Source organism: Molothrus aeneus, chromosome 1 (assembly GCF_037042795.1).
Source record: "Molothrus aeneus isolate 106 chromosome 1, BPBGC_Maene_1.0, whole genome shotgun sequence".
NCBI lineage: Eukaryota > Metazoa > Chordata > Aves > Passeriformes > Icteridae > Molothrus > Molothrus aeneus.
The window spans coordinates 86,857,735-86,877,025 of record NC_089646.1 but is presented as its reverse complement, the minus strand read 5'-3'; the positions used below and the strand labels follow the sequence as shown (position 1 = coordinate 86,877,025).

At 39.3% G+C, this 19,291-nt stretch overlaps 1 protein-coding gene across 2 annotated transcripts in view; it reads left to right on the top strand.

Annotated features, from left to right (window-relative positions):
* Positions 1-759: 759 nt before the first annotated feature.
* Positions 760-19,291, top strand: part of GALNT1 (polypeptide N-acetylgalactosaminyltransferase 1) — an 88,170-nt gene continuing 69,638 nt past the window's right edge. For both annotated transcript variants that reach the window (XM_066560221.1, XM_066560214.1), the window contains exon 1: positions 760-910. The gene's annotated coding sequence lies outside the window, so the exon portion shown is untranslated. The remainder of the gene's footprint in view (positions 911-19,291) is intronic.

Sequence of the window (19,291 nt, the reverse complement as noted above, 5' to 3'; positions counted from 1 at the left end):
CAGCGCTCGAAGCGCCGCAGGGCCCCCTCGGCCAGGGAGCGCCGGGTCGGTGCGTGTTGCACTAGAGCCCGCTAGAGCCGGCAGCCGCCCTCGCCCGGGGCAGGCTGGCACCGGGGGCACCGGAGCCCGCCGGCTTTGCTGCACCGGGCTGGGCGGCGGTTCCCGCCCCGCTCCGGGCCCCCGCACGCCCGCGACAGCGACCCCCGCCCCGGGTAGCGACATCCCCGCCACGGCGACCCCCGCACATCCGGGGCAGCGGCGGGGCGGAGCGGGGCCGCGCGGGGCGGTCACCGCCCCTTCCCTGATCCCGCCTCTCCGCGCCGCCGCCGCCGCTGCCGCCGGCGATGGAGACGCGGCGCTGAGCGGGGCTCGGGCGGCAGCGGTGGTGCGCGGGAGAGCGGGCGGGGGCGCCGCCGCCGGCGGCAGCAGCGGGAGCGGCGGAGCGCGGGGCATGCGGAGCGGGCGCCGCCGGGGGGCTGCAGCTGCGGGCTCCGAGGCGCCCAGGGAGGCGGCGGCTCCTCCGCGGGGCTCCGTGTGACCGCGCTGCTGCGCCCGGAGCGCGGCTCCCGGCAGCCGCAGGAAGAGGGGGGCCGAGGCGGCGGCGGTGCAGCGCTGCTTCCCCGGCCGCCCAGCGAGGCGGCGAGCGGAGGCGCCGGCTCCCCGGGGCCGTAGCGGCGGCCGCCTGCAGCCCGGCAGTGCAGCGGCAGCGGCGGCCGCGCCTCAACTTGGTCCGAGGCAGCGGCCGCCGCGACGAGCGGCGTGTGTGCCCGTCCCCGCCGCCGCCCGGAGGATTTACCCTGCGGGACTCTTGCGCTCGGGCGCCCAGTGACCGGGGCGGCAGCGGCGGGGCTGGCGGCGCCTCTCGCCTCGCCCCGACGTCCGCCCCGCAGCGACGGAGAGGAGGGCCGAGGTGAGTCTGGGCTCCGGGCTCCTCGGGTTCCGCTTCCCCCCGCCCCACTCCCGGCCGCGCTGGGGCTCGGGGGAAGGGAAACTCCAAGTTCATGCAGCGCCGGGCTTCTTCCCTCTCCGGCTGCCTGCGGGAGAGCCGCCGCCTCGGCCGGCCGCTGCTTCCCCCGAGCGGGGTGACCCCGCCGCGGTGCCCGCTCGGAGGCAGCCGGCGCGGGGGACGGGCACACACAGCCTACGGCTGCCTTCCGGCGGCTCCGCGAGGTGCTCTCGCCGCGGAGAGGGTCGTGGGGCTGGGGACGTCCTGTTGCTGCTTCCAGGGGTTGGAGCTGCCGTGTGTCAGCAGCCTCCGGCAGCGTGGCTGTTTGTGCCTGTGTGTGTGCAGGGGGGAGTACCAGGGCACCATTGTCGGCTCTACCTCTTCACCGCTGTCACATCAAGTTCGTTCAGTTGATGATTATTATGTAACATGTGACTTATATTTTAGAGTTTCTCTTATCTGCTGGGCTCCGGATCAGCCTTATTTTGTTGCATTTTAATTCATAAAGCTGAAGAGGCTCGGAAAAGCTCTCATTCTAATTGGTTGCCGAATGGTTTTCATGTGACTTTGGCCGTGTTAACGGAGGGTTACTACCTCCTTCCACTCTAGGAAAGCAGAAGTGCGTGTCTTCTGCCCCCTCTACCTCCGCCCCCCTCTTATACTATTAAGCATGGGCAAGTTTCTTTAGGTCCCGCTTGTTTTTAGTAGATTCTGGAACCTGCCACTTCGTGAACTTAGAGCTTGAGATACTGAAATAGAAACTGATTTTTGTGCAGCAGCTGCTGAGAGAAATAACTTTTATGGCGATGAACAGGAGTGAAACAGCCTCCTCGGTTTATATAAATGATGTTGGCACTACATGAACTGTAAATGAACATAGCCAACAGCTGTGCAAACCAAAACTATGTAACTAACCATGTATTATTATAGCTTGCTGCTCTCAACTTCATTCCTTTGCAAAGACATTGAAGATCATGCTACCCTGAACAGTTGGAGCAGCACAGAACTCGTTTTTCTTGTAAATACAAAGAATTACTTATCTTGAAGATAGCACTTGACTTTCTAGTGCCAGCTTCATCATTTTCTGTGACTTGGAATTGTGTCTGTGTCCTCCTGTGATGCTGGCTTTTTTTAAAGTGGTATTGCTAGCACTTTGAATTTGTTTGCTGCATTTTCTCAGGCTTACTTGTGAAACAAGAATGTAAACCTGAGATAGTTATTGTCAGTAGGGAAATTGTGGCAGCATGGTGATCCTCAGAAAAATGATACAAACATTACCTGGCAAGGATACCACACACAAGTCACCCTTGAGATCAAGGTGGTAAGGACAGCACATGGACTATTACTGGATGATGTCTGTCTGCTCAGAATTGTAAGCTACATGAATGAGTATACCTTATTCCTCATGTACCTTGTTCTTATAGGAATAGGGCAATTCAAAGACACTAATGTAAGTCATGAAAATGCTTTGAAAACACCATGTGACAGTCATTTCTTAGCCTAGTGGTGAGGTGGTACTGTTTCACTTTTATACGAAGATTTATTCCTCCCCACTCATCATCTCAAAGTGAATTTGTTTGAATGAGTTCAGGAATAAACTGTTCAGAAAAAGAATGGTGGTAATTTAGAATAAATTTCAATACTGAATTTCTGCTTTAGGAAAACAGTATTCTGCTGTCCTTTCATTGTTGTATATGTGTTGATAACCCATATGTTAGCTGTAAACTTTTAAAATATTTTTCTTTATTCTTTCACAAAAGGAGTGTAATCTTTGTCTTTGGTCAGAGAACAAAAAGTAGCTCCAGAGGCATGTATCTAAAAAAAAAGTACTTCCAAATATTTAAATCCTTTGAATGCAATTTGCATCATGTTTTGTTCAAGAGACAAGAGATTCTTGACAGATTTTATATTTCTAGTAGGTTTTGGTTTTTTTTTTTTTTTTTTTTCATTTTAGGGCATATGGTGTCAGACTGTCCACGTAGCACAAAAGTTTGATTCACAGGACCAAAATGGTATGGTCTTTGGCTCTGCAGTCTTCCCCAGCCTGTCTTTAGATGTCTTCTCATGGAAGTGCAGGGACCATCTCTAGACTTAAGCTGAGCTGTATCAGGAGCTGTCACTGCTTATAAAGAAAAGAAATCACTCACAAATTCAAATAAATTGATTTTTTTGTGTGTAAGGTACATTGAAATACCTTTTAATAGTTATAGTAGTGCTGTTTAAAATGGTGCTGTTTCATACTTAACCAATCACTTCATTAAGAATTTTGGAGTTCTTTTATCTGTCTTAAATTATAACCAAAATCTGGAAGCATGTTATGCTGTCCTTCAGGCCAAGTTATAGTGCATCATTTGCTTTCCTGTGTTGCTCTTTGATTTTTAAAGTTTGTTTGGAAGGAGGTGGTTTTGGTGCCCCCCTCCCCCTTTGAAGGGTCAACATGTTGATTTTAGTATTGAAATTGTGACACTGGAGTTTATCTGGAGTTCATCTGGTTGAATAACTCATGACAGACACAAGAAGTGTTAAAGAGGTAAATGTTTAATATTTCTGTCGTAGTATGTGTCTTGTACCAATACTTAATAGAGGTAGGCTTGGATCATTACATGGGATGTTCTTCATCCCAGTCAATTTTTTCTGTCCTCCTTTGAATAGTGAATAAGTGAATATTCACTTATGCTTTGTATCAAAAAAGAGTATCTCTGGACTGTGTACTTCCTGCTTTCACTGAGCAGCATCTTAATTTTTGAGGTGTAAATTATTTCCCTTCTGTTTACATTTAGTCTTCCTATAACTGTGTTTTTTCATTCTTTGTCTTCTTAAACTTTCTGTTGGATTTCTAATTCTTAACCTAGTCTAATGCTGCAGCAACCTTTTTCAAGTCATCATTAAGAATGAAGCAGTAGTTTTATATGAAGGCAGTTGTGCTAGTGCTTGCCACTGCTGCTTTTGAATTTTGATACTTTTAATTATCAGCAGTGGTGTTCTCATATTGAGCAGAGATCTTCCCTGAGTTCCACAGGGATGCTTGTAATCCTCTTGTTTGTACTAGGCCTTTTTAATTTAGAAGGTTGCTGACCATACAAGTAATTATTTAACTTTCAGTGACACTTCTTCTACATTTATTAACATTGACTTTTATCTGCCAGTGTATTACCTGTACATCATGGTTGATTAGCTTCCAGTTGGTTACATTTTTGGACTTATGTACTTGACCAACCTATATAACTATTAACTTTTCTGCTTTCTTTTTCAGCTCATTAATTAGTGCCTTTAAATGTTGCTAGCTTTGTGGATCCTTGAGGCATCCTGCTGTTAACCTTTTGTTGTGTTGCAAGTTTGATTACATATTCCTCGTTCCAACTTCCTGTTTCTTAGCTAGGAATAAAATACTTAAAAGAAAATATGACAGAAATATTGAAAATATATCTGCAGTGTTGAAATCATGGCTTTTATTCAACTGTTAGCACCAGGTCTATTCCTGACAGAAGTACTCTAAATTTAGCATCCCCAAATAAAATGTTTTAACTGCATGCTTGTCATAAAAGCACTTTGACACCATCTTCCGCTAATTCTGGCAAAGCATTTTTTCCCCTTTACAGTCTTTCTAGAGAGCTTAATCCATTATGTGAAATCAGCCCATTGTAAAAATCAATGGAATTGATATACTTTTAGCTAATGTATTAAAGAGCTGGCTAACTGCTCTATTATTCACTTTTTGATTACTTAAATACAGTTTTGCAGTATGAAATATGAAGGTTCTTTAGGGGCATTTACTTTCGGCTAAATTGGAAGCTTGTGACTTTGAGCACTGCTTAAATTATCTCATACATGGGTTGTTGTAGGAATTCCCAACTCATGGAGGCATCCTTACCATTGGGTTCACATTGAAGTCTTTTTATAACCCACAAAAGAGAATTAGCTTGAATTCTAAAGCCCTTCACTATGCATCTTACTGAGTGCAGGTTTGTAGTCCCTTACAGAAGAAGCGATTTTGATTCCTCCTGTCTTTGACCAATGGAACTGAACAGTCAGCATGGAAAAGGTGTGTTTAGCTCATAACCTCAGTTCTCACTGAAAGCAAATGTGCTTGGAGACTTGGTTAGTTAAGAAAAGGTACCGGTGGTAAGGTAGTCTTCCTAAGCTGGCTTTTGATACCATTTGCCAACCTTGTTTTTGTGATCCAGAGTTTTATTTTCAATTATTAAAAAACTCTACCACAACACGTTTTTGTTTTGGGTTTTTTTTTTCTTTCTCCTCTCTTTAAGCGGTAAACTGTGGTATGGAAATTGACTATGAAGAGACTTCAAAACAGTTTTTTTTTCTTTTTCCCAAAGTATTTAATTTTGGCATTGAAGTGGTCAGTTTAATTTCTTTGGAATTAAAAAGTTATCCTTGAGAGTGAGAGCTTTGTAATGGTGCCTTTTCTCATTGGAATCAGTGTTTAATGACCACAGCAACTCTCATTGATAGTTTCAGCTCTGTTGTCAGACTATCATTTAAGAGAAATATACAGATAGGAATTAGAGTGCTGCTTGTGCTGTGTTGCTGTTCTGTGTAATCTGATGGTCCTCAAGACATTTGTGTTTGTTCTCCTGTGAGGAGGTACCGCTAGAGAAAAACAGTGTAAAGCAGCAGCAGCTTGCTGCTGTGGACATTCAGACTCTGGGACTGGCTCATGTAAAGCTGCTGTGAAATTCACTCTTAGTTAAGGAGGGAACTGTTTTCATACTTTTTTTTTTCTTGTGCTATGCTGGTATCAACTTTTAGAAACTTTACTCTTTTAGAAAACTTATCCAACAGATAATCCAGTGCAGTGTTTTGCTGTCTAGCTGAAAGGACTTTAGCATCCTTTGGAGGCAGAATGTGTGAACTGCTCTTTTGTTCCTTAATTCTCATCTTACTTTATAAGACTTTGTCCTGTAAATTGCAAGCCAGTGTAATATTGTAATTTTTTTTGGAAAATTTTACTTTGTTTTCACTAGTACTAATATTGGTTAAACTGTGCAAGTGGTAGAATCTCTAGGAATTATATATTTTTTTAATGGGATTTCTTACTGTAGGTAAACTCTTAGTATTTTTTGTACAAATATTTCTTTGTAATGGAATGCAATACTATTTTCATGTTGAGTTCTAATATATCTTCCTGTAACAGGGTTCTTGATGTGTAGATGAGGTCATACAAGAAAATTTGTCATCCTGGTTATGTGGAACAATTGAGTCAGAATGATATTCAGCATCTAAGTTGCTTGTGAAAACTTGTTACAGGCAAGGGAGAGGGTATGTCATGCTGACTTTTTATTTTTACAGTGCATTAGAATAGACTCCAGAATTTCAGCTGGTGCTTCCTGTCAGCCACAGGAATGATGAAAATAACAGAGCACATACATATCTCTCAATAAGTAGTTTGACAGGAGGCAGGAATGCTGGTCTGATTTTACAGGTGCCACATGACAAAGGCCAACAGAACCTGAAGAACTTGAATCCCAATCTGTTTACTTTTCCATAGCCACAGGTTATTGTTATCTTATTTCTTTTTCATGCCTTTTAAACCTGCACTTAGTATGCTAGGAGTGCTTTAGTGCAAATTGTGAATGATAACCAGAATTATTCTGACAATTAAAGGGAAGGTGATTCTTCCAGGGAGAAGGAAACAAATTTTGGGGTTGGGCTTTTGAGTTTGCCCTTTTTTTTTCTTTTTTTTTTTAAAGGGTTTGTTGGTTTGGTTTGTTTTGGTGTTTTTTATTTGTTTTTCAGATGTCCGTGAGAAACAAACCAGGGGAAGATGGGAATACTGGTAACAGGTTGGAATCAATTGTCAGTATATATAGAGAGATTTGAAAATTCTTATTAGATAACTGAATGGTGAAGCTGACTAAAAAACACAATGAAAAATAGATCAAATGACCACGTATGTCTTTAAAGACAAAGAAGTATTTAGTATTGGTCTGAATTACAGAAAATGCTGAGTTGGAAAGGACCCACAAAGATCTTTGAGTCCAGCTCCTGTCCTTGCACAGGACCATCCCCAAGAGTCACACCATGTGCCTGAGAGCATTGTCCAAACACTTCTAGAACCTTGTCAGGCTGGTTGACCACTCCTCTGGAGAGCCCAGGCACTTCCAGTGCCTGACCACTCTCTGTGTGAAGAACGTTTTCCTCTTGTCCAACCCAGACCTTCCCAGACACAACTTCAGGCCACTCCCTCAGGTCCTGTCACTGTCACCTCAGAGAAGAGATCAGTGCCTGCCCCTCCTCTTCCCCTGATGAGGAATTTGTAACCATGATGGGGTCTCAGTCTTCTCCAGGTTGAACAGACCAAGTGACCTCAGCTGCTTCTCATTCAGCTTCCCTCAAGCCCTTCACTATCTTTGTTGTCTTCCTTTGGACGTTCTCTAATAGTTCTGTGTCTTTCTTGTTATTGTGGTGCCCAAAACTGAACACAGTTCAGTGTGGGATCAAGGTGAGGCTGCCTAAGAGCAGGACAATCCCCTCACTTGACCAGATGTCTCCACAACAGTATTCAAAAATGAGTTTAACTACCATGGCCAGGGTGAGCAAGGACTAAGATCAAGCATAAAGCTGCCTCTCACCCCAACCCAAAGTGGGTAACAAGTAGATGTCATTTCATGAGGTCAGTTCTTAACTGTGCTAGATGTTAATTTTTTAAAAAACAGAGTAAACAAACCCCATGTACAATAGGCTTCCAAATCTTCTGATGCCCCAAAAGCTTATTAGTTGTGGGCAAAAAATTAAGATTGATCAGAGTTGTCTTTTCACTCAGTGACATTCATCAGTTTGATTACCACTATGAATAATTTAGCATTAAGAGCAGCCAGGCTCTTATGTGCATATCCTGTTCATTATGTTTCTGCCTTAAATACATTCAATTGAGAACATTCACTGATGGAGCACTTTTAAAGTATCTTTAAGGACTCATTTAGGTTAAAATTAAACTAATGGATTTATTTAATTTTCAGTTCATTACATACTTAGGGTAATTGGGATTGATACACTTTTCAAACACAGAAGCTGAAACCTAATTTTAGGTGCAAAACTCAGCTTTAACTACTGTTTCCAGACAATACTTCTGTTAGGAATTATTTCTGTTTGTCCTGATTGGAATATTAATTTGAATGTCCACTTTCTGAGTTTGCCATCAAGAAATTAAGTATGCATCTTCACATAACTTGTTTTTTTTTAGATGACTTTGTGGTTTTAAAGGCTACTGTCTATAGTGTCATGTGAATGAATCAAATATCTGCTATCTTTATCTTTGAAAAATGGTTGAAGAGGGCACACCAGAGCAGTCCCAAAGAGATACTTAAATAACAGCTCTACTTAGAATAGCAAAGAAAACCCCCACCCCTGCTAGCAGTGTGTAACTTTGTTCATCCCTTTTCCTATATACTCTTCCAATTTTTTCTTCAGGGCTTGCTGATCGGAAGTTTTAGAAAGCTGGGTACTTAAATTAGTAATAGTTTAGTAAACTTGTTTTGTTTTCAAGTTCTGAAGATAGTGTGGATGTGTACACATCATACAACAAATATTAAGCTTCCTAAGGTGCAGCAGAGGTGCTTTGATTTATTTGAAATACGTATTTCAAGAAAAAAGAAAGTCATCCCTTAGGGCCCTCTGTCTGCAAAGAATGGATATATAGTTGAAGAACTTCTTCAGGCTGACGTTTCTAAATATTTTATTTTGAGGCTTATTTTTGTGAACTGAAAGTCTCAGAAATGGCATGAAAAATACAAAGTTGTTCAATAACTTTAGGAAGTAGAAAAGCACAGTACCACTTCCATGAGCCCTAATGCAGGTCAAAAATACACTCTGTACTTTCTTAGAGGCTTTGAAAAGCCTTTAGATTCTTACTGGGACTTGTTCCGTGCTCTGGTGCTGTGTGTGTATAAGCAGGGTTACAGATAGGAAAGCCCAGTAAGTTAAACATACATTTGCTTCAGATTTAGCTTTAATATAATTAGCTGTCCTCTTAGAAGAACAGCCTGGCAACCTTTTGGTTGAGATCTGAGATAGCTGTGAGAAAACAGCTCCGAGCTCGGAGCTGCTCAGCGGGCCCTTTCCTGCAGCTTCTGCTGTGGTTTAATTGGGCACTGAAGTGAACAGGGAGAACCACGTGACATGAGGGATGCTCAGGAATTCTTCATTCTTTGTCAAGTTCCCTGCTAGAATAGAACAGAGTGGGGCAGCTGCTGCTATGTTAGATTGCATACTCATCAAAAATGTTTTAGTTGGTTGTTTTTTGGGTTATTTTGAGCATCAAATTGGTTTTATGTATGATATCACAGGTTTTATGGACACTGGAATAAAAGAATTTGAAATTGTGTAGCCTAAGCTGCCCTTAAAGATGATGTTGATCTATACAGAGTTCCAGAAGTAAATGGCTGATAATCTAGCCTTCAAAACAACTGATGTTATGAGGGCTTAAAATTGTTCTTAGTATAGCTTTACAAAAAAAATAGTGTTCATTATAGGTTTTTGTGTGCTCTAAAATTTGTATTTGATGTTTAGCTGTGAATAGATTCATTGAATTGCTAGGAGCTGCATTAATATTTTATCAAGTCTAAAGTTGTGTTTTGGTCGTTAAAATACTGCTTGTATTTTAACTGTTGTACAAAATGTTAAAGAAGAGAAAAGCATTGGTACCATGGCTGCCCAGTGACACTCATGGACTCCTGCAGAAAATATTAAGCAATCCATCAACTCTTGCAAGAGTGCAGTTGGAAGATAAGAAGATATATAAATGTGGTACATCAGAGCATCTGAAGAAAATCTGAACTTGGATAATTGAAAGGCAGGTGGTACAGCCTTTTTTTTTTTTGCTATTACCTACTCAAATGCTATTTCATAATATTATTCACATTATTCTGCTACGGTGTCATGTCATCAAATGAAAAAGAGTGTTTAGAAAGCATGAGGAATTCAAGGAGTCTAGTGAGCAACCAGAGCTGGTTAAAACATTTTAAAGTAATTAATACATTATGTATGCAGACTCAGCACAAAACTTTTTTCTCTAGCAAAATATACTTGCCAGATTCTATATCTAATTTTGTGCTGCAGTTCTAAATCATAAAATCTTTATACCTGCAGTAGTTAATTTAAAAAAAATTACGGTAACCAATGCCCACAGGAAACAAAGTAATCTTGTGTATTGAATTTGTTAAATCTTTAAGAAAAGAAACACTATAAAAACCATTAAACCAACCCCCTTGTTACTAGACATAATTTTTTCCTCCTCGTGTTTCTTTCTTTTAGTTGCTTTTGGATCTTTCAGCACTGTCAAATCACATCTTTTATTCTGTCTTTCCATGTCCAGGAAAACTAATCACTCTTCTGCAGGCAGTTAATGCTTGAAATCTGCTGTGTGCAAGAAACCAATTGACCCAATCTCAGCTGGGATTTGATTCATGAAAGTACAACAATATGTAATTTTCTTGCTTTGGATCATATCAAAGCTTTCTTATGCAGTTTTAGACTATTATGACTATTCATTCTTCCCCCAAATTGTTCTTTCCCAAACACAGTAGGAGCTTCTAAGAGCTTGAAACAATGGTTTCTCTATATTTTGCAAGTGTTATGTATATTTGAGAGGCATCTAAGGACTCCTTTTTTAACCACATTTTCCTCTGTATGGAAAACTTCATAAAACATCTTGCTTTCTGCCAGTAAAACAATGCCTTTTATTTGGTTTTTTTTATAGTGTACCTCATGTTATTTGCAGTAGAGTTGAATAGCAGTGAGTTCTGGTCACTAGTTTGCAGTATTCTGCTAGTTTTGATTACTAGCATTTTTAATCAAAGAATCTACAATGGAATGATGTTTAAGGTGAACAAACTGTCTTTATGACCACTTCTGTGCAGAAGAGTTAAATACCATGCACATCAGGCACTTATTTCCAAATCAGATGTTTGACCTTGCAATCTTCATAGCTACATTTTCAACTCTGTGGCTGTAAAAATATTTGAAACCAACTTTCTTACAACCAAACCATCTTTTACTGCTATGATTCACTACCGCTTCCGTCGGCAGGGATGAGCTGTATGGGATATTTCTGTGGAGCAAACCCAAGAGGAATTTTTCATTATTCTAACAGACTGTTTGCTTCTTTATCTGTCACTTGTAAAATGCTGGCTAATTGTTAGTTAAAAACAGCTTATATCAATTATTGTTGTAGCACACCACCTTAGGTTTCCATGATTTGTGATTTCTCCATTTCTTCCATTTGTCTGGGTATGTGATGAGTAGTTGGGTGAATCATTAATTTTATTCAGAAGAACATGGTAATGTTTCAAGAACGAGAGTGGAGAAATGTATCCAAAGGAAGTCAAAATAATAGAGTAATTTGGGGGTTTTGATACGTGATTTCACATTTCTTAGAGATCTGGCTGTCTGAAAGTGAAGCTCAGTGTTTTCCAGAAAATCATCACTTTTAGTGTAACTCAAGAATTTAAATTAAAAAAAAAAAGGAAATTACCTCAAAGTCAGCTAACTGTGAATGTTCATTTTACTGTACTGGTGCTTGGAGAGTATCCAGAAAAGATGTAAGGTCTTTTATTTTCCTTTATATGTGAGTTATTATTGACATAATTTAATTTACTAAAGATATTTCAATGTAGTTTGAATAGCTTAATGAGTTTCTTTATGTTTTAACAATTTATTAAACTGTTACATAAAAGGTAAAACTAGGATATGTCAGGGAAGTGAGACAAGGCTTTAAGAGCAAAATGAAGACTGGTGTATTTGAAGTAGATTGAAGTCCAGTTATGGTCAGGCTTATTGAAGAGGAAATCATCACAATGGCCCAACTGACAAACACTGTGTTTAAAATTTCCATTTCCAAGTCTTAGGTTTTGAGGAGAGGAGTTTAGCTCTTTTGGTGGTGGCTGGAACTGGAGAAGTTTAACCAGTCTTATGCATACTTCTTGAAGAATTATCTTCCTTTTCCAGAAGGGATTTGTTTCAGATGGATGGGTAAAAAGCCAAAAAAAAATCGTAAAAGCTTGAATGTTTGTGGAGGAACATAAATGAAAAGCCTCCAAGCTTATGAAGTCAACTGTGTGTAGACTAGGGAAATTTTAAAACATTTCTGTGTTAAAACTGTGTATATGTCTGAAAATCTTTGTATCCACTGTAAATGAAGGTTTATGGAGGAAATACTGTTTTCTGTTCAGCTTCAAAAAGAAAGCTTAAGATGTATAAATTTTTTTTTTTTTTACTCTTTCAAGAGAGAGGAAAGTTAAGGACAAAACTTTAATACACAAAAAGTGAATACACAAAACTTGAAAACTTTTGGCTTTGCCTGCATATGTATGGATCAAATGTCCAGACTTAAGTGATGGGAGGGGCATTTCCCTGGGTGTAGCACCACTGGCTGGGATTCTGTTCTCTGCCCACAGTTTGTCTGCCTGGTTTCTGATCCTATGTCAAGTGTGGTGACATTGACATGTGGTACTCCTTTTTGTAAAAGCTAGTAGTGTTTTTACTTGAAGATTGCCCCAGTCAGGCAACAAAAATCTTTTTGGCTGGAGAGGAAGAGTTGCCTTTTCAAGACAGTTTGATCTCCTGCTCTGTTCACCCTCAGTCCTCCCTCATTGTTGCCCTGTGCCCCCACCACCCTCCTGCTCCAGTTTGTTGATTGTTGATTTTTGATGGGCAAAAATCCCCAAAATATTACATTGACACAATTTTGGAGAAATTTGAAAAAGGCAACTCAACTTTTACCTGTTGTTTTCTAGCCTGTCAGTTCAGCAGTGAGCCTTGCTTTTGACTGGCCAGATGGGATACCTGAACCTTGGAACAAACCTTAGCATCTGATACCCACTGACAATTTGGTAATTAAGAGGCATAGAAAAGATGTCTTAGTATTGTGAGGGGAATGGACATTTTGGAGGTGGAGGAATAAAGGTGAGCTTGTAAGAGGCAGCAGCAGCAAGGTGCTGAGGTTATTGTTGTCTATGGGAGACAAACCCAAAATTCTACTTTCCACAAGGCAGGATAAATTGTTTTAACAAGATATGTTTGCAGATAGACCACAATTTATTTCTAAGCATTAACATTCTGTCAGTCTTTTTTTTTTTTTTAGTGTGCTGTGGCCGATACTGCAGCTGGTCCTTTTAAATTATAAAAAAAAAGTATTCAGCTGCTGCTACAGGGCAGTTTATTAGAAGAGCATAGTGGTAAAAGTTAAACTGGTCTACTTATATTAATGGATGGTTGATCATGTTTCTTCTCCCTGAAACAAAATTTCCACAGTTTGCTTAGGAACTATTTGGTCTGAATTTATGGAAAGAGTTATTTTTGTATCTTTTATTCTTAATGGGAATAGTTGAAAGCTGCTGGTAGAAGAGACAATTAGCTGATAAAGTGACTATTTTGTAAGTATGACATCTCCTGTTCCTCTGTTGGGAAACCAAAGAGGAGCACAAGAGAGCAGACTAGATGAGAAGATTAATGTATTGTTCATACATATAAAGTGTGTAAGCTGGTGTAATTAAGAGTGATAACCCAGGTTATTTGCTTTCTGAATTGCATGAGGAAAAGGAAGGAAAGAATCTTAATTTACTGTCTTTGTGCTGATATTTCCTGCACTAAAATCAAACTGGGTACCTTATTCTTATGGGGTTACCATACTCTTATAAACAATACCTTATATACCTTGCTCTAATAAACAATACTCTTGAATTTTCTTAATGAATGCTAGTAGCTGATATGATTTTAAAGGCTTGACTGTTACTAAAGTGAAATGTTAGTGTAAGAATGGACAGATTTTTAACATTGCTGTTACCTATACTTTCATTCCAGTTTTTACCTTAATTATCTGCTTTTGTACATGTAATAAATATTAACTTTCTTGGCACAAACCAGTGTAATCATGAAAGGAGTTGGTTACATCAAGCCTTGAAATTACTAAATCCTAAGAAAAAGTGTAGGTTGTCTTAAGGTGCATTGTATCTATTTTTTAATCTCTTGGTAATGGTATCTGAATTATATGTTTAGCTTGGTCTTTCTGACAGGGATTACTCTGCATGTTAGCAAAAAAATTCCAAATTGCATGTAATATAAAACATCCTGCTACACTTGAATTTCCTGCCATTCTGGTGATGTTCATGGGTCACTGACATACTTTTCAAAGTATTATAAGTAAATCACTGGGTCACAATATTGAAAAACTGTACTGTTGGCTCCTCAGCTTGGAATTATTTCGGTAAGTGTGTACCTCATAAATAGTTAGAGGCTAGGCCTCCTGCTTTAAAAAAAAAATCTGATAATGAGACATTGCTTTGTGGAGAACTATTGCAGAAGTAGATTGCCTCAAAGAGCAAATATTTGAGATTGAGGAGAATTGGGATTGGATGGCAAGAGTGATGCTACCACGCATCTTTTAGCAGGTAAAAGTAGTTTGCATTGTGTCAGAATCAGAGGCTTTTGCAGGTTCATCAGGAGCTCAAAATAAAGTCAGACAGGTACTGGGCAGCATAAATCCTGTAGGAAAAGGGAACAGAAAAGTTGGCAAGACAGAATAAAATGTGTTGCTCTAGAAGATAACAAAATATTTCAATGGCTAAATAATATTTCACTACTTCTTCTGTCAAAAAGTGATGTTACAAAGGTATAGCAAGGTAATTAGTAAAAGAGATGGCAAATCCAGAACTGTGAAGGGAATGTGGAAGTGTTGATTTGGAACAATTCACCTATTGACAGATAAAAGTTCTGACTAGTGCCTGTTCAGCCAATTTCACATAGGAAAAACATCAGTTTGACCTTCTTCCTTCCTGTCCCTCTGGACTCTGACAAGGGCAAAATTTACTCTGACATAGGATTTAGTTTCCAGGAAAATACCAGTGGGATCTTTGCAAAATCTGGGATGGGTTTATATGCCCCAGTAAAATATAGAATAGTCACATTTTCTGCTTTCATTTAGTGCATGGGGCACACCAATATAGTCCTGGGGTGTGCTGGAATAATTGTTGGGGAGGTGGGAAAGACAGTATCTGTATTTGGATAAGACATGATGTCTCTTGAGCAAAAAGTTACATGGTATTCCAAACTGTGGACCATATATAAGAAGTTAGATGTACGTGTTCTTTAAATACTTGTAATTTTCTTTTATATTCATGAGCTGAAGATAACATTGAACTATAAGTCTTTTACAAACTTTTTTGCCATATTCATTCTCGATGAATTAGCAGAATGTCATTATGGTTTGGAAAAATCAAATTTAATTTTCCATTCTGTATGTAATTTTTCCATTAATATGGAAGGCTGATAAGGCTTTTGCTGAAAGGATCGTATTTAAGTCATCATATTTTTATTTAGAGTTTATTTAGAGCTTGCTTTCTGGAAGTGTGCAACACTTTTTGCTACAAATGTAATAAGAGCAATGCTGACAAATCACTGGTTTGAGCATTCTTGGTCTGTAGAACACTTCAGCTTGCAAAGCAAATACCCATTCTCAGCATTTGCTGTTCTTTTGAAGCTGATGAAGCACTTGGACTACTACTTATAAGTTGATTCTTAATTTTATATCAAAGTATTTTGAAGTTAAATTTTCATCTATCATCATGTAAACTCAGCTCAGATATTTTGACAAATGAATGTTCTTATTTGGTGGGAGCCTCACAGGGAGGAATTTGCAAGCCTGAGATTTTCAATTGCAGAGGAAGGTTTTAGAAATGCTGTTTTAGCTGGCACTGCTTTCTCTAGTTTAGTTACTAGTGATGAGTTGAATTTGAGTCTTTAAATAGCACAGTAGATTTCCTAACCTATACAGAAAAGTTAGTTGATACTTTCCACCTGAGCCAATGTTGAGGAGTCATTTGCAAAGCATATACCTTTGTCAAACAGTTGAGCTGAGAGCTGAATGAGTGGGGAGGCTTTGCTTTGGTCTGTCATGAGGTTGGCAGAAGTATTGAGAGCTCCCTGCTTGCTTTGCTGCATGAAAGTTAAACATTTTGGGTTAAGTGGTTTAAGACAGTATAGTGCTTCCAAATTTTTTTCCTATGTGTCCAAAGGAATTCAGTGTTGACTGAACAAAAGTAGTGTGATAATTTTTTTATTGCTTTTCATTTAATTGTATTTTTAAAAGGTGCCTTCTTTCATTTTGATGCGTGCTGAAATGTTCTCTAGCATAGAAGACACACTCATAAAATAAAAAGTTCTGATTTTATTCTTCTGTAAGTGATAGTTCTCAATATCCTGACTCTCCTTCAGCATAGTGGGTGCCTAGCCTGCTTGTCGCACTAATCTATCTTAAATAATTTTGTTTTTAGGGGCTGATTAGAAACTTCAACATTCTGCTTGTTTTCGTATTGCTACCTAGATTATGATGTATACTAGGATGAGCCTGTATATGGAAGATTCCTGTTTCATCTCTTTCTGGAATATTCAAGCAAGAATTTTTCCTCAATCCTGAATCAGGTGTTAAGGGAAGCAACTCATGTCTTTCCAGTTATTGAAAATGCTAAATGGTCAAATTCATATCTGAGTAACTGGTGGAGATTTCCAGCAATGAAAGTTTCTCATTCCCTGAAGCATTCTGCCAAATATCAGATTAATAATCCTTTCCTCATGATGTTATGATGTAATTAACAATGTTTGTGGCCCAGCTGCTCAGGAGCTGGCAAAATTGAGGTGGTAAACTAATAAAGAATAACTGAAAACCACTACAGAGTTGGACAAAATAGAAGATAGAATTACCACATAATAGGCATTTTGAGATTTAGTGTAAGAAGAGTGGAAACTCTCAAAATTTATAAATTACATTGTTAGCATCATGTGTCTGCCTCTCCTGCTGAAGTAAAGTCTTTTCCTGGTCATTCCTTCCCTTGCTCAGGCAAGTATTGTGAAATAGATTGCAAAAATTTCTCGATTGCAGTTTATTTCTGTGCTGAATTAGCTCTGAATCTGTGACTGTGATGTTGTCAGAAAGAAGTGTGGGGATAGAGCAAATGCTTAGGAACTAGGGGTGTCATTATGCAGTCCTTGAGCTGCAGTGCTGATTTTAAGCTTTCTTGACTTTTTTTTTTTCCACATCTTTTAAGCATGATGTATTTGTAAACTGCATACCTTGTTTCCTGCATACTGAAATATCTTTTGGGTTTGTGTTTGTAAAAAGAAAGATGCTGCAAGCAGCTGACTGACTCAGCAATTAGTAAATCAAATGAAATGAGATATTTCTAGGAAGAAACCTGAAGGTTTGCAGCATGATTTGGGAAACTGTGGGCTGGATTGCTGCATTGTCAAAGGCTGCATTAAAACAGCAGGGCTTTTTTTAGAAAAGCTAATTCATTGGGTTATTGTCACAGTTTCCTCATCCTTGTTTTGACAGTGTTAATGGCTTTCAGAATGCTGTTTCAACTACCTGAAAGTAGTTACTGACTTTACAAAAAAGGGACAAGAAAAATATTGGGATCTGTATTACTAACTGAATCCATTGTTTTGGAAACTTGATAACGTAATGTTTCCTGTGTTCCTCCATGGTAAACAAAACTTCCTGAATTAGGGACCATTATCTCACCTGAAGCCAGAAAAAATTTGCCTGCTTTATTTTTCTTAGAAAAATAGAATATTTTGTTGCTGCTGTTGTTTAAAGTGATCTTGCTACTCTTGCAAGTGAGAAATGATAGTCATTTGTCAGCTCAGCCAAATTTCAGATACTGTTGCAAGCAGCAGAGCTTTGCCTGGAGGCAGATGCATATATCCGAAACTAGAATTTCTGTGGGAGGGTTAGTATTTGTGCATGAAGACATATGCTCAGCCAAGCAGTTTGTTGGTTTGGGTATGTTTTCTCCTGTTGACACTGACAGACAGTCTTACTGAAAAGCTTTAAATCTGGCAGAAGGCAGAAAACCATTCCCTCTTCACTATTTCCCTCACCACAAAATTTTGTTTTTTAAATAGAACATTAATATTTTCAAAGGACTGAGTTCCTAGGCCAGACATTTTCTTTCTTTTTTTTTTTTTTTCCCTAGGGGAGGTTGTTTGTACTACTTTTGTGCCCTAGGGTAACTTTTTTTCTAAAGGTTTACTTTTGTGTACTGTAAATTTATCTGTTCCCCGAGTTAAAGTCCTCCTAATAAGCAATGTGTTATTTTGGACTTTGGAGTTATGATGTGCTTGTTCACCTCTTAAACAGCTGTCTCTATGATTTCAATTATGTACTGGGGGCTAATACTGTAATGTGTGATGATTTAAGACTTAGTAAAAGCTTGTGGACAAGAATACAGTTTTCTCATTTTCCTCTTTGATTAACAAGTGCTAATTACATAGTGCAAGAAACTGCTTCCTGTTAGATTTGTGAGGGGTTTTTTATAGTTTGATTTGGTTCCTAAGTTGGTAAATATATAAACAGTCTTTTTTAGCTCTGTGTACAGCCACAAATGATTTAATTTAGAACTCCAATATTTATATTTCTTTTGCAATGAAGTTATAGAGCTGAATAGACAGTGGTCTGTCTCATGCCAGAGTGCTGCAAGAAATGATTTCTCAGTGTCCAAAGAGACATAATTAGATGTGTGGCGCAGTGGTTTTACTTTGGGGATTTTCTACCACTTAGCACTTTGTTTATTATCTTTGTGAGAAAATATTAATATCATTGATGCCCTTTGTAAATGTTGAGAAGCATTGTGTAAATGTGACATTTGCTTTTGCAAATTTACTGGTTGATTTATTTCAAGTACTGCCTCTTGTGAATGGCAAGTCTTAGGATCTTGCTTAGTTACCTCCCCCTCCCACTTTTCTCACTCTTAAGTAATGTGCTATCATTCCTGCTATAATCCTCAATGTGTGTGAACTCAAAAAATCTAAGCCTTTGATTAGAAGAAGAACAATTCAGTTCTCTTTCTCTGCATGTAGCATAGAGTTGCTGTAACTTTATTATCCTGCAGTTGTTAACACTTGAGAACTGATTTCTTGGCCCATGGAAGGCAGAAGTTTTGGTCCTTTAAGCACCATTAAGACTGTATATTTGAATGTCTGTAATTTTGGATCTCTCTCATCATCTGAAGTAATAGGAAATATTTGTAGTTATTTCACTCTGTAGTTCCATTAGTAATTATCAGTGGAAATTAATAAAATGGGTATGGGAATAACTTATATACATTTTTTTACCCTAAACTCTGTTCTCCCGTGCCATCCACACCTGTAAGCTTTACTACTGTCTGGGTGTTTGCATCAGATCAGAGAAAGGGAGGTTACAGATTATTCATTTGAATATTAAACCTAGAATAAAGCAGGCAGCTCTCCTGAAGCCCTCTGCATGCTGTTGAAAAAAACATTGATCATAGGGCATGCAATTTTACAGAATGTAAAATTTATGAGGGCAGCTGTCAT